Raw genomic sequence first — 12,847 nt, forward strand, 5'->3', positions numbered from 1 at the left:
GCTGAGTGTGGTGAAAAGCAACCTATAATCCCTGAAGGGACTCTATCTAACCAAAACCCCGCATTAGTTCAATACTGCTTGCACCAAGGCACTCAAGAGTCTACACAAAGCTTTAAAGGAAAGGCTGAGGAATAATGCCCTGTTACCTCCCTCCGACTGCAATATAAGAAATACATGTGGGATAGACTTATAGCCCTAAAGGAGGACGCCTGGGATAAATTACAACTAGCCTCAGACTTAAAAAGCTCTAAAGAAATTTGGGTCATAGTCAACTCCCCATTCCTCAAACATGAGACAGAACCCTCAGTAGTGCTAATGTGATAGAGGACTCTTGCAAGGCCCATTATACAGCTATATTTGGGCTAGTATCAGAGATGGAACCTTTAAATGAAGCGCAACTAAACGGTGTTATGGGCACTCCCCTTATCTTTTTATTGGCAGAAGTGAAAACTGGCTTTATGCAAAGCTGAAGTGCTAAGTCTCCAGGTCCAGACGGGGCCCCCATTGACTTCTTTTTTGATTAACCAGATCTCTGGACCCCGTTCTTGAGGAACGTTTTCAACGCTATTGCTATCGTAGGCCACCCTACTTCATGGAAAACAACAGTCATTGTGCCTATACATAAGAAAGGGCATAAAGCTTTGCCCAAAAACTATGGACCTTTTTTACTTCTAGATGGAACAGTTAAATTAATGGGCCGTTGGTTCTTTAACAGACTCGAGGAATAGGCTTCTGAAACAAATATTTTAATTCTGGTGCAATATGGTTTAAAAAAGTGGACGGGGACACTGGATCAGTGCTTAAACCTAAATCTAATTGCAGCAAAGTATTCCAATATCAAAGGCAGGAGTATTTTTATGGCGTTTATGGATCTCTCCAATGTTTTTAAATTTGTTTCGCATAAAATACTGAATACTTTGAAAGACATGGGTGTGGATGAAAATATAATCCTTTCAATTCGCCAAATATACTCCGAGACTTCTGCATGTGTTAGGGTGAGTGTACCAGATCTTTTCCTATTCTCCGGGGTGTTAGACAGGGATGCGTTTTAGCTCCTTTTTAGTTTTCACTCTTCACACCAAAGGTGTGTGATCATCTGTGAGCCATGAAGTTACTGATGTAAACAGAAAACAGATTCCCATTCTGTTATATGTGGACAACTCTGTTTTGTTATCTAGAACTGGCTTAGCTTTGCAAAAACTAATGAACAATTATGTGTCCTATATGGCGGCACTAGATCTTAAGGTTAATGAATCAAAATCTTACGTTTTAACAGTGGGAAAGCAGCCTAAAAGACTACCTTCGTTCACTAATGATACCCAGTGAATTGAAGTAACCAAGACTTGTTTATATTTGGGCATACTTTTTAATATCTTACGGTCTTTGCCAAACATGGTGGGGAACATATCTAATGTATTAGAGAAGAGTGTCATGGCTATCTGCACATAAACAAAAAAGCTGGGGACAAAGCCTTTGAAACCAATAAAAAAATATATACTCAGTGAAAACTATTGCATCAGCTGTATATGGAGCAGGGATCTGGGGGCATAACAAAAGCTGTTTATTCACAACAGAAAGAAGATGATTTCTTTAAAAAATTGTTGTCTCTCCTGAAAGGTTGCTCTAACTACATCATGCACCAAAAGGTGAATTTCCCTTATATTTCTGACGTAATACTCATAGTTTCTGGACAATGGGTTGTGCACCTCTCCTTAATTTTTATGTGCGTTTTAGACTGTGCTCTGGGGTATCACCTCCCTCCAGAGGTGTATTTGAATGCTCCACTGGTCGCACGCCTGTTACATCACAGGTGTATCACCCTAGGCACAAGCATCATGTGCTGGATACCAGCTCTAATAAATGATATAGTTCATTCAGTAGTTCAATTCATCAAAGTTCTTTAATTCTTATATCCTCATGTTAATTCACATTTAATTCTGATTTGATCATGTTAGGCGTAAATATAAATCATTCCTCATTCCAATGCATTTCAGTGCAATCAGCACCTTCATCAGGGAATGCCTGAAAATTAAACAAATAACACACTTTGTAATCATAAGGTTCCAATCTATCTCACTGGATAATTTCTTTCATGAATATGCTAATTAAATGCTATGCTTTCTTCTCGACATATCTATGTATACTCCTTTAATATAAGAGATCTGCATCCAATGTGACACCCGCTATGGATTTAACCTTCAGGTTCTAACCATCGATTAGTTTACCATTACGCGCTTGCTGCTGCCCACATGGGCGTTCTATTGTTAAAGTATACGTTCGACTTGCCGTTAGTGAGTGTCTGTGCCCGATGTTCACCTCTCACCTTAATCTCAGCTTTTCGAATCTCAGCTACGCGAAGCCCCTCCACTCCGTTTGGCTTTGACGTTGTACGTTCAAACGCGAATCCCGCGCATGCGCACCTTAAAGGAGTCCCGGTATTTTTTTTAAACAAAAGCTGCTTAAGGCTAACTTTATCAACACGGAAGCACTGACACGAGTGACATGCTCCTGGGGCTCTATACATTCGCTTATGGCGCATCAATCTCGCCGGTCCTGCACTATACAAACTATCAGATGTAGTGTACATTTACATTCATGGTTTCAAAGATGTTACTGAACAAATACTGGAGAATTCACAATACACAATGATTTCTCAACATTACAAATAGCATGTAAATTCCATTCTTTCCTTTAGCCCATTCGGCTTAAGGCTACACAGATGGTAAATCCAATGATTTTCCCTCTGTAAGAGGATTTTTCTGTTCAAGGGTCCTTCCTTTTTAGGAACTATTTCCAACACGCAAGCCCTCAGTTGGCTTATGTTATGCTTCTTGTCCATAAAATGTGCTGCCACTGTTGATTTCATTTGCCCTGTTCTTATATTACTTTTGTGTTCGTTCAAACGAGTCTTAAGTTTCCGTTCTGTGTGGCCCACATAACCCTGTCCACATGGGCATTTCAACAGATATACAATGTTGGTTGGATCACATGTGGCATTAAGATTTAAGGGAATTTTGTAACCTTTCATCGGGTGAGTGATACTAGCACCCTTCATGATGTTATGCCAATTACCACAATTTAAACATGGTACTGTTCCCTTGAATGTCTGTTTGTTTAACCTGTCTTTGGGAGTGTTCAATAACTCACCTATATTTTTCCCTCTGGTGAATGCAAACAGTGGTTCCTGCTGGAATATTCCTTTGAAGTCTGGTTCCAATTTGACCATTTGCCAGTTTTTACGAATAATTCTTTTGAAATTTGCACTTACGTTGGAATATTTACTTACACACGTAATTCTTTGTTCCTTGATTTTTGGTTTCGTTGTTAGCAGCTCTGACCTTGTTTTTCTTTGGGTACTTTCCCTTGATTCTCTGATTATTTTTTCGGGATATCCTTGAGACTCAAACCTTTTGGCCATGGTGTCTAGTTGTTGTTGACACATTTCTTCAGATACCAGCCTTTTAACCCTAAGAACAGGGCAAATGAAATCAACAGTGGCAGCACATTTTATGGACAAGAAGCATAACATAAGCCAACTGAGGGCTTGCGTGTTGGAAATAGTTCCTTAAAAGGAAGGACCCTTGAACAAAAAAATCCTCTTACAGAGGGAAAATCATTGGATTTACCATCTGTGTAGCCTTAAGCCGAATGGGCTAAATGAAAGAATGGAATTTACATGCTATTTGTAATGTTGAGAAATCATTGTGTATTTTGAATTCTCCAGTATTTGTTCAGTAACATCTCTGAAACCATGAATGTAAACGTACACTACATCTAATAGTTTGTATAGTGCAGGACCCGCGAGATTGACGCGCCATAAGCGAATGTATAGAGCCCGAGGAGCATGTCACTCATGTCAGTGCTTCCGTGTTGATAAAGTTAGACTTAAGCAGCTTTTGTTTAAAAAAAATACCGGGACTCCTTTAAGGTGCGCATGCGCGAGATTCGCGTTTGAACGAACAACGTTGAAGCCAAACAGGGCGGAGGGGCTTCGCGTAGTTTAGATTCGAAAAGCTGAGATTAAGGTGAGAGGCGAACATCGGGCACAGACACTAACTAACGGCAAGTCGAACGTATACTTTAACAATAGAACACCCATGTGGGCAGCAGCAAGCGCGTAATGGTAAACTAATCGACGGTTAGAACCTGAAGGTTAAATCCATAGCGGGTGTCACATTGGATGCAGATCTCTTATATTAAAGGAGTATACATAGATATGTCGAGGAGAAAGCATAGCATTTAATTAGCATATTCATGAAAGAAATTATCTAGTGAGATAGATTGGAACCTTATGATTACAAAGTGTGTTATTTGTTTAATTTTCAGGCGTTTCCTGATGAAGGTGCCGATTGCACCGAAATGCATTGGAATGAGGAATGATTTATATTTACGCCTAACATGATCAAATCAGAATTAAATGTGAATTAACATGAGGATATAAGAATTAAAGAACTTTGATGAATTGAACTACTGAATGAACTATATCATTTATTAGAGCTGGTATCCAGCACATGATGCTTGTGCCTAGGGTGATACACCTGTAATGTAACAGGCGTGAGACCAGTGGAGTAATATTCATAGTCCCAGTCCTATTTTGAAATTCAATCTGGACTAGGAAAACAGTGTGACTAACTCAAAACATCATTAGAGACTGTTTATCATTTGAACAGGCATACCAGGTTCTTTGGATGCAATATGTTAGCATTAGCCCTAGAGTTTCTTGTTAATGCCCCACTTACTTGTTTGAACACCACAAAAGCGGAAATCAAATCTTGCTCGAAAGATTATAGGGATAATGAAAGGCATGCATTAAATTGTAACAAAACTATGGTGGCACTATATCTGGACCTTCCTCCTGCTCCAGGTGAAGTGAACTCATATTTAATCTCTGTAACAAATATTCGCCAATGATATGTCTTGCTGAGATTCGGGTTAAATCTTATACCTGGCATGCTGGCTTTCCCATCAGGAATCTATTCAGTTAAGGAACTCCTAGTTAGCCTATGTGACGGTGCCTCCCTTCAATCATATCTTAATTTTATATTTTTATGTACTTTTTATACCTATGCACGGAAAAAGTATATACGCCCACTGTTCTTTTTTATTTTTTTTATTTATTTATTGTTTTCAAACAAATCATACAAGGTGGATGTCCAGAAGACACAGATTGCCAAATCAGAACTTACAGTCCTAGCAACAACAAAAAACGACATCCCGTCCCACCCCCCCAAACCCTCTTCCAGTCATAATCACATCTATTCATAATCATAGCTGCACATGGTCTGTATATCAAAAAATAAAGCACTTATCAATAAATGAATGGCAAGCCTCAGGAGAGTCACCTCAATGTCCGCCAGCCAGAAGAAGGCCAGGCGCAGCACTCTGTCCCATACATGAGCAGTCCAAAGTCAACAAAAAGAACCAGTTCATGATGTATGGCATTCAGAGTACATTAGGATTAGACATCAAATAGGACGTGACAGGGGCCCAAAAGTCCTTAGGGCGGGAGGATTCAGGGAGTTCCTCCTCATACACTTTCAATTGACCCTACAATAGACTAGATCCTGGAGCCACTGTTTGACAGTGGGCACTGTTCTGGATCCCCATAGTTGCGCCACTGCCCGCTTTGCAAACAAAGTGGAGATCGCCACAACAAGTCTGCTAGCAGGTTTCAGCTGTCCTACATATCCCAGCAAATAACAGTTCAGGCGTACAACTCACAGGCTCCATCACCATATCTGACAGGATGCGGACCACCAAAGCCCAAAAAGCAAACACTCCACCACACACCCACGCAACATGATAAAAATCTGCATCTGCAGCTCCACAACTCACGCACTTCCCCGATTCTCTCAGACCATATTTGTATAATTGCACAGGCGAGTAGTAAACCTGATGCAGGTATTTAAAGTGAATAATTCTGAGATTGCAGTTGGCCGTTAGTCGGCCTGTGAGTTGTCAGCACGCCGTCCAGGTCTCCGGAGTAATGGAGCAGCCTATCACAGCCTGCCAACGCAGGCATGATGTGTACTCCTCCTGATCCCGTTCCCGCAATGAAGAGTTATATAGCTTAGTAATGAGTCCTTTGCGGTCCTCACCTGATAGTAAGGCCTGAAGTGCCCGAAGCGCAGTCGGCTCCGCCGGGTAATCAGGGTAGATCGTGCGAACTGCCTGGTGTACACGAACATATGAAAAGTTAAACATGAATCCAGGTTCCACACCATTCTGTGCCTCGCACAGCGTCTTAAAGCGGCCTTCAGTATATAAATCCCCCACCCTAGTAATGCCTGCAGCAGAGAGTTGCTTCAGAGCAGTTGGTTCAGGCACCGCTTATATCTCCAGGTGAGAAGCCAGAGGCAATAGTGGGGCAAACAGGTACGGCAACTGAGTCCTGACTGCCAACGCACGCCAAGCCCAAGCAGTGCACTGAGAAGGGTTTATCTCCAGTCGTGGCCCACCAGAGCCACCTGACAGGACCATCGCCTGCAGCCGGACAGGCAACACTGCATCCACTTCAATAGCCACATGCGGTTGAAATTACTTCGGGAAGTGCCAGTAATGTGCGAATTGAGCCTGTGCATATAAATAATATAATATGAAGCCTGGAGCCTCAAGGCCCCCCCTGTCAAACGACATCGAGGCTGCTTCCCTCCCCCACACAAATGTAAAAAGAGCAGATTGCATAGTGCAGGACAGTGCTATGTTAAGCCGGATGGGTATATTAACAAACAGTACAACAGCTTAGGCAAAAAGACAATTTTTATGATTGCTATTCTATCTGCCAATGAAAGGGGAAGGTGGGACCACCGCTCAGCCTGTTCAGATATGCGGGTAACTGCACGCCCATAATTCTCAGTGACCACCACAGTGGGGTCGCGATGCACCAATACACCCAGGTACGTTACAGGATCAGAGGTCCAGGACAATGGGAAATCAAGTTCCACCTCCCTAGTATACTTCGTGAGTGGAAAGATCATTGACTTAGTCCAGTTTATTCTGAGTCCCGAATATCTTTCAAACTGTAAATATTCTCTGAGTAACGGGGACAGAAATACTGACAGCTCGCGGACGTAAAGCAGCATGTCGTCCGCATATAAAAAAACGATCAGGGGGCACTGCCAAAATTGTAAGGCTGCGGCCGAGTGTTTCTGGTGTAACTTGCATGCCAGCGGCTCCAATGCCAATGAAAAAAGAATAGGGGACATGGGGCAACCTTGCTGTGTGCCTCGTTCAATATGGAATAAAGTTGACACCTTGCCATTAACTCGCACCAACGCAACCGGCCCGTTGTACAGTACCCTAAGCCACTGTGTGAAGAAGGAGGAAATCCCATCCTACTCAGTGCAGTAAACATGTAGGACTAATGGACGTAATCGAAGGCTTTTACTGGATGTAGCAGCACAGCCAAAGCTTGGAAGTCAGGCTAAAAATAATGTAGTGTGGAGAACAGTGTACGTAAATTATGTGTTGTGGAACATCCGTCACAAAACCTGACTGGTCCGGTAGGACCAACAGGAGTATCAAGGGCTGGAGTCGTGTAGCAGTCATCTTTGCGGGGATTTTCGCATCAATATTAATTGTAGAAAGTGGTCAGTACGACCCACATTGATTGGGAGGTTTATCAGGTTTTAGCAGAGTAATGAGGAGGGCCTCTCGAAGGGAGGGTGGGATGACCCCATTCTCAAATGCCTCCGTGTTGACTTCTAGTAGCCGTGGAGCCAACATTGGCGCATACGCCTTATAGAATTTGCTCAGTAAGCCATCCGGCCCGCCGCCTTGCAGATCGGAAGGGACATGATGGCCTCTCTCACATCTTCCTCATGAAAGGGTTGCACTAGATATTCCCTGTGCCCATTGGACAGCCACCCCAACCCCACATCATCAAGATAGTCATGCGCCTCTTCAGCTGAGGGGGAGTCCCTAGCTGCATATAAATCAGTATAAGGTTTTAGCACAATGTCGCAAAGGCCCGCAGCCCCAAGCCGGGGCTCACCGCTACTATCTAGTAGTTCAGTGACAGCTTCCTGGCAGAGGGGTTCCGCAAGTGTTTGAGAGAGAGATCGACTAGGCCTCCCACCCTCTCCGGAATATCTAGCTATCTTACGTCTCAAGCAATGCAGTAGCTCCTGATCGACCGTTTCATTATGTTCTGTGACTAAATCACGTATTTCTGCCAGCTTGGATGATGAAGGGTCCAGGTCATATGCACGCTGCAAATGCGAAATGTCCGTAGCCATGCGCCTCGGATGCGCCACGGAAGGTGACCTTGAAGGCCTCCCAAAGAACTCCAGCACTTTTGACAGTTCTCTCGTTCTCAATAAAGTAATTCCTAATCGTCTCCGCTATGCTTTGTTTAAAAACAGGATCCTTAAGCTCCGAAGGCTGCAGCCTCCAAGAAAAAGACGCTAAGTGACACTCCGGAATCTGTATCTCTAGTAGCACCGGTGAGTGATCTGATAAGGAGCGGGCCTCATGTGACACCCCCGTTGTCCAGATGCAGACCTCCTCCAAGACAAGCCAGAGGTCAATGCGAGAACAAGAGCCATGTACCGCCAATACAAATGTGCTTTCCCGAATTGTGGGATGGCGAAGGTGCCATTTATCGTGCACATGGCCTGCATCCATTAGCCCCAAGATCGTGTCCGTCGCCCGTTTGAGGCGGGCCAGCACAACCCCATGCTTCTCCAAAGTGGCATCCAGCCACAAGTTGTAATCCCCACCCTACACAAGTGCTGCAGGAGGGAACGACAGCACTCTGCGCCACACATCCGAATAAAAGGAAGGGTCATCAATATTGGGCCCGTATACGTTCACTAGTAGCACATTCTCACCACCTAGTCGGCCATGCACAATCGCTATCCTGCCACAGTCATCCATCTCAGTTCCAAGCACTGTAAAGGGAACTCTCTTCTTCACCAAGATCAGCACTCCCCTAGCATAGGATGAATGGGAAGATGGCACCTTCACACCCGCCCAGTGCCCTCCTATTTTTTCTGGCCGACTCGGCTGTCAGGTGCGATTCCTGTAACAAGGCCACATGCACACCCATTCGATCAAGGCTCGCAAACGCCAACCTGATTTTCTTTGGCGTGTTGAGGCCACGTATATTCCAAGTGAGAAACTTAAGAGCATTACTCATTGCAGAATAATGACAAAAGCAGACACATGGCACAAGATCTTACATGACAAAACAGCATGCAGTGACTTAATCCAAACCGTCTGACCCTATGACTGGAAGAGAACAAAGAACATTTCCCAACCCCCAGCCCACAAACCCCCCTCCCCGCACCCACTTCAGCACCCCAAAATGCCAAAGCCATCCCAGCACCCAACACAACCCCCACCTACAGCCTACCCTAGTAAAACAGAATTGAGGTACTCCCATAAGTCTGGGGGCACAGAGGCAAAACCCTCCCGCAGAGCAGGAGTCAACCGAGCAAACAATGGAAGAACTATGCATCACATGCCCTAGAACAATGCATGGGTCGCCAATGATGTTAGATGTCCCCATAATAGCAACCAGAGAATCCAGGACTTTCAAGTAAAGGTCGACATGGGAGATCAGCAAGGCCCACAGCAAACCCATGATAGTAGCCCTAGTTTAATAATAGGCGGTAACAGTATGAAACAGGTAGTCATTTAACCAAAACTGTCTCACATGGGGCATCATGAACATGCGAATAGAAGATTACTTGAAAAATCAGAAACAAGCTATGCACTTATTACATCTTATGTAGTGAGCAAACAAGAGCTCAATCATGATGGCCAGTAACACATTGCAACCATGCAGGCACTAATCTTCGTTTTCTGGTGGCACCAAAGAATCCCGCTTTCTACGCTTCAGCGACTTAGCATGTTCCATGGCAGCTTTCGGGGAGGTGAAGATCTTATTCTCTCCCACCACTCCTATGCGAAGTCTGGCGGGGTAAAGCATAGCATAGGGAACTGCCTAATTTCACAGAAATTGATTCACAGCACTAAACTCCTGCCGGGCAGCTTGAACATCAACCGTGAAGTCAGGGAAGAAGGCCAATATGTTACCTTGATGTAAAATCGTACCCTTCTTCCTAGATAAGCGCAATATGGCGTTGCGGTCCCTGTAATTTAACACACGAGCTATAATAGGCCTAGGGCTGGCCCATGGGACCGGGCATGCCACCAGGGAGTGATGAGCTCTCTCTACAATGAACATTCTGGACAATTGCTCCGTGCCGAAGATGTCCGTGATGAGATGTTCCACATAGGTCTCCATCTTTACCACATTTGTAGACTCTGGAATCCTGGTAATGCAGATATTATTGCTCCAGGACCGTGCCTCTAAATCCTTGGTTTTAGCTTGAATAAGAGATAACACCTTTTCCATGTTAAATGTCTTGTCAGAAACCGTTGACAGACCATTTTCTGCTGCTGAGACCCGTTGTTCCATTTCCCCCATTCGGGAGTTCTGTTTATCCAATTGGGAAGACATGTGGTCCAGCCTATGGTTCACCACAGTCATCGCACCCTCTATCGATTGTAACATGCGTTGCATTGCCACCAATGTTGCTTCAATCGTGGGGGGGCTATCTGTGTGCACATCAGCCTCAGAGTCGGAGGCCACCTTCTGTGGCATCTTGGGAACCCTACTGGATTCAAAAGTGAGGCGCGGCTGAGTCTTATCCGTCCGCCCCATAGTGGTCAGTAGTGTTTGCTGTGTGTACGTTGGTGCAGAAGGGAGCAGATGCCGGGTCCCCGTCCAGTAACACCCCAACTAGCCAAGTTCACAAAGGGGGCCTAAGGAGGTACTAGCCCCAATTACCAACTCGCAGTGCACAGGGATTCTCCAAGGCCATCCCCCACTGCAAATGTACCCCACAGCTCAGATCCAAACAGAAGCCCCGCAGTCCCCGGGGCGACCCAGTATTCCTCCAGCACAGTAGTGACCCACAGCCATTGGCACTATGCCCCACCACAGTTGCCCCAAAGCACAAAACCCAGGGACAAGTGGTGCGCAGTCAGGGGTGCTCCACAGGTAAAGGACCTCATGTGGATCACCAGGTTATGCAGGCATGATGTCCCGGGGCACGCTGCACAGTGTTTCTATGTGCTCTATATATCGAGAGAGCACAGCAGCAACTGCAAGGCAGGCAAGCGTATTGGAGAGTGATCCCCCTGCCACCACAAGTTCCCAGGGATTCAGCTAGTAGCAGATCGCGCAACTCCCTCTCGCCGAAGTTGCCAAGTGTGCACACCTTATAAGCCCCACAGCGATATCCGCAGTCAGAAACCCAGGCAAGTCGCGCTCCTGGCCTGTCCAAAGGTTATACTCAATATTCAGTGCTCCCACCAGGGGTGCCCCCTCCCGCAAGGCCCCGCACCGGGAGCAGCTCATGGAACACAGCCAGCACCAGGGCCCAAACCCGCCTCCTCGACCCGGGCCTCAGTCATGCCACTGCCCCACTCACCACCTCCAGCGCCGACTGGCACCAAACAGTTGGTACACCCCAACTAGAGATCACCATCAGGGGGAGGCCTCCCCGGTCGCCGGAGCTCTCCGCTCGCCAGATGATCCGAAAGTCAGGGCCCGTAGGCCGCGCCGCAGTCCGCCGGCCTCCTTCTAGTCCGGCACCGGGCTCAAGCGACTCCACAGGGCAGGCAGGCCCACCCACCGGCGCAGCTCCCCCAGGCAGTACAGGGGGCCGCACAGCAAAATGAAGCAGGCGTGTAGGTGTTCCAGCCCCAGGCACCTCTACAGCCCCACGGCAGCCACCATTTTATTGCGGGCCAGTCTCAGCGCGATGCGGTCCCGACATGCAGAAATCAGAGCCCAACAAGGATTCCAGCACCATCAAGGAATGCCGCAGGTGGGTAGAAAGCGGCTCAGTTAATTATTGGGTTGAGAAGCAGCTAGATGCAGCGGATTTTGGTCAGATAGTGGCTCGGTTAGGCAGAGCCTCACAGGAGTTTGGCCATCTTGCTGTGCGCCCTCTAGCGTCCCCCACGCCCACTGTTCTTAAAATATAATTTTTCACAATGTCGTACAGCTCAGTGTTTCTCCAAATGCTCCCAAATCCGTATGTAAATTTCTCTCTAGCATCTTATTTATGCCTGGTTTTATCAAAAAGGATACTGATTAGTTCATGAGTTGAACTTCAACTAATTGCGGCACTACTTTGCACATTATATTATTTATAGTACGATTCAATGTTGTGTTCTAATAGATCTCCTCTTACCCCGAGATTTTCATCTGGTTTTATTCCTATTTAGCTGGGTTTCTAGTTTAATTGTTTTGCTGCTTATATACTCAATTTGCTTTAATACTGTCTTACACATTTTATTGCATATTGAATGAACTTGCTATGTTTTAATATAGTGCTTTTTTCTTTTACCTAAAGCTTTTTTAATAAGGTTCCTATCAGTGTTTTTATCTTGTCCCCTTCTCAAATATGATGGCAATGTATGATCTTACTAAGTTTGTATTTTATGAATGACTGTACTTTTATGATCTTATTTTTTAAGATCGAATAAAGTTGAAAAATTGAGATTGAGAATGTTCAAAAAAGAAATTGTCAGTGAACTTTATCGAACGCTTTCTCTGTGTCCAAAGCTAGGAGGCCAGCAGGAGAGGTAAGGGTAGAGGCCTTATCAATAACATTAAAAAGGTGTCTTGTGTTATTAACAGAGTAACATTTTGACATAAAGCCATATTGATCTATATGAATAAGGGATGACAAAACTCAAGCTAATCTGATAGCTAGCATGTTCGTAAAATGTTACAATCCTGGTTTATCAGAGAAATAGGACGATAATATGAGACTTTAGTTTGGCTTATCTGGTTTATGTAAATTAGTGAATAAATGATGTAGGT

Source organism: Lissotriton vulgaris, chromosome 8 (assembly GCF_964263255.1).
Source record: "Lissotriton vulgaris chromosome 8, aLisVul1.2, whole genome shotgun sequence".
Classification (NCBI taxonomy): Eukaryota; Metazoa; Chordata; class Amphibia; order Caudata; family Salamandridae; genus Lissotriton; species Lissotriton vulgaris.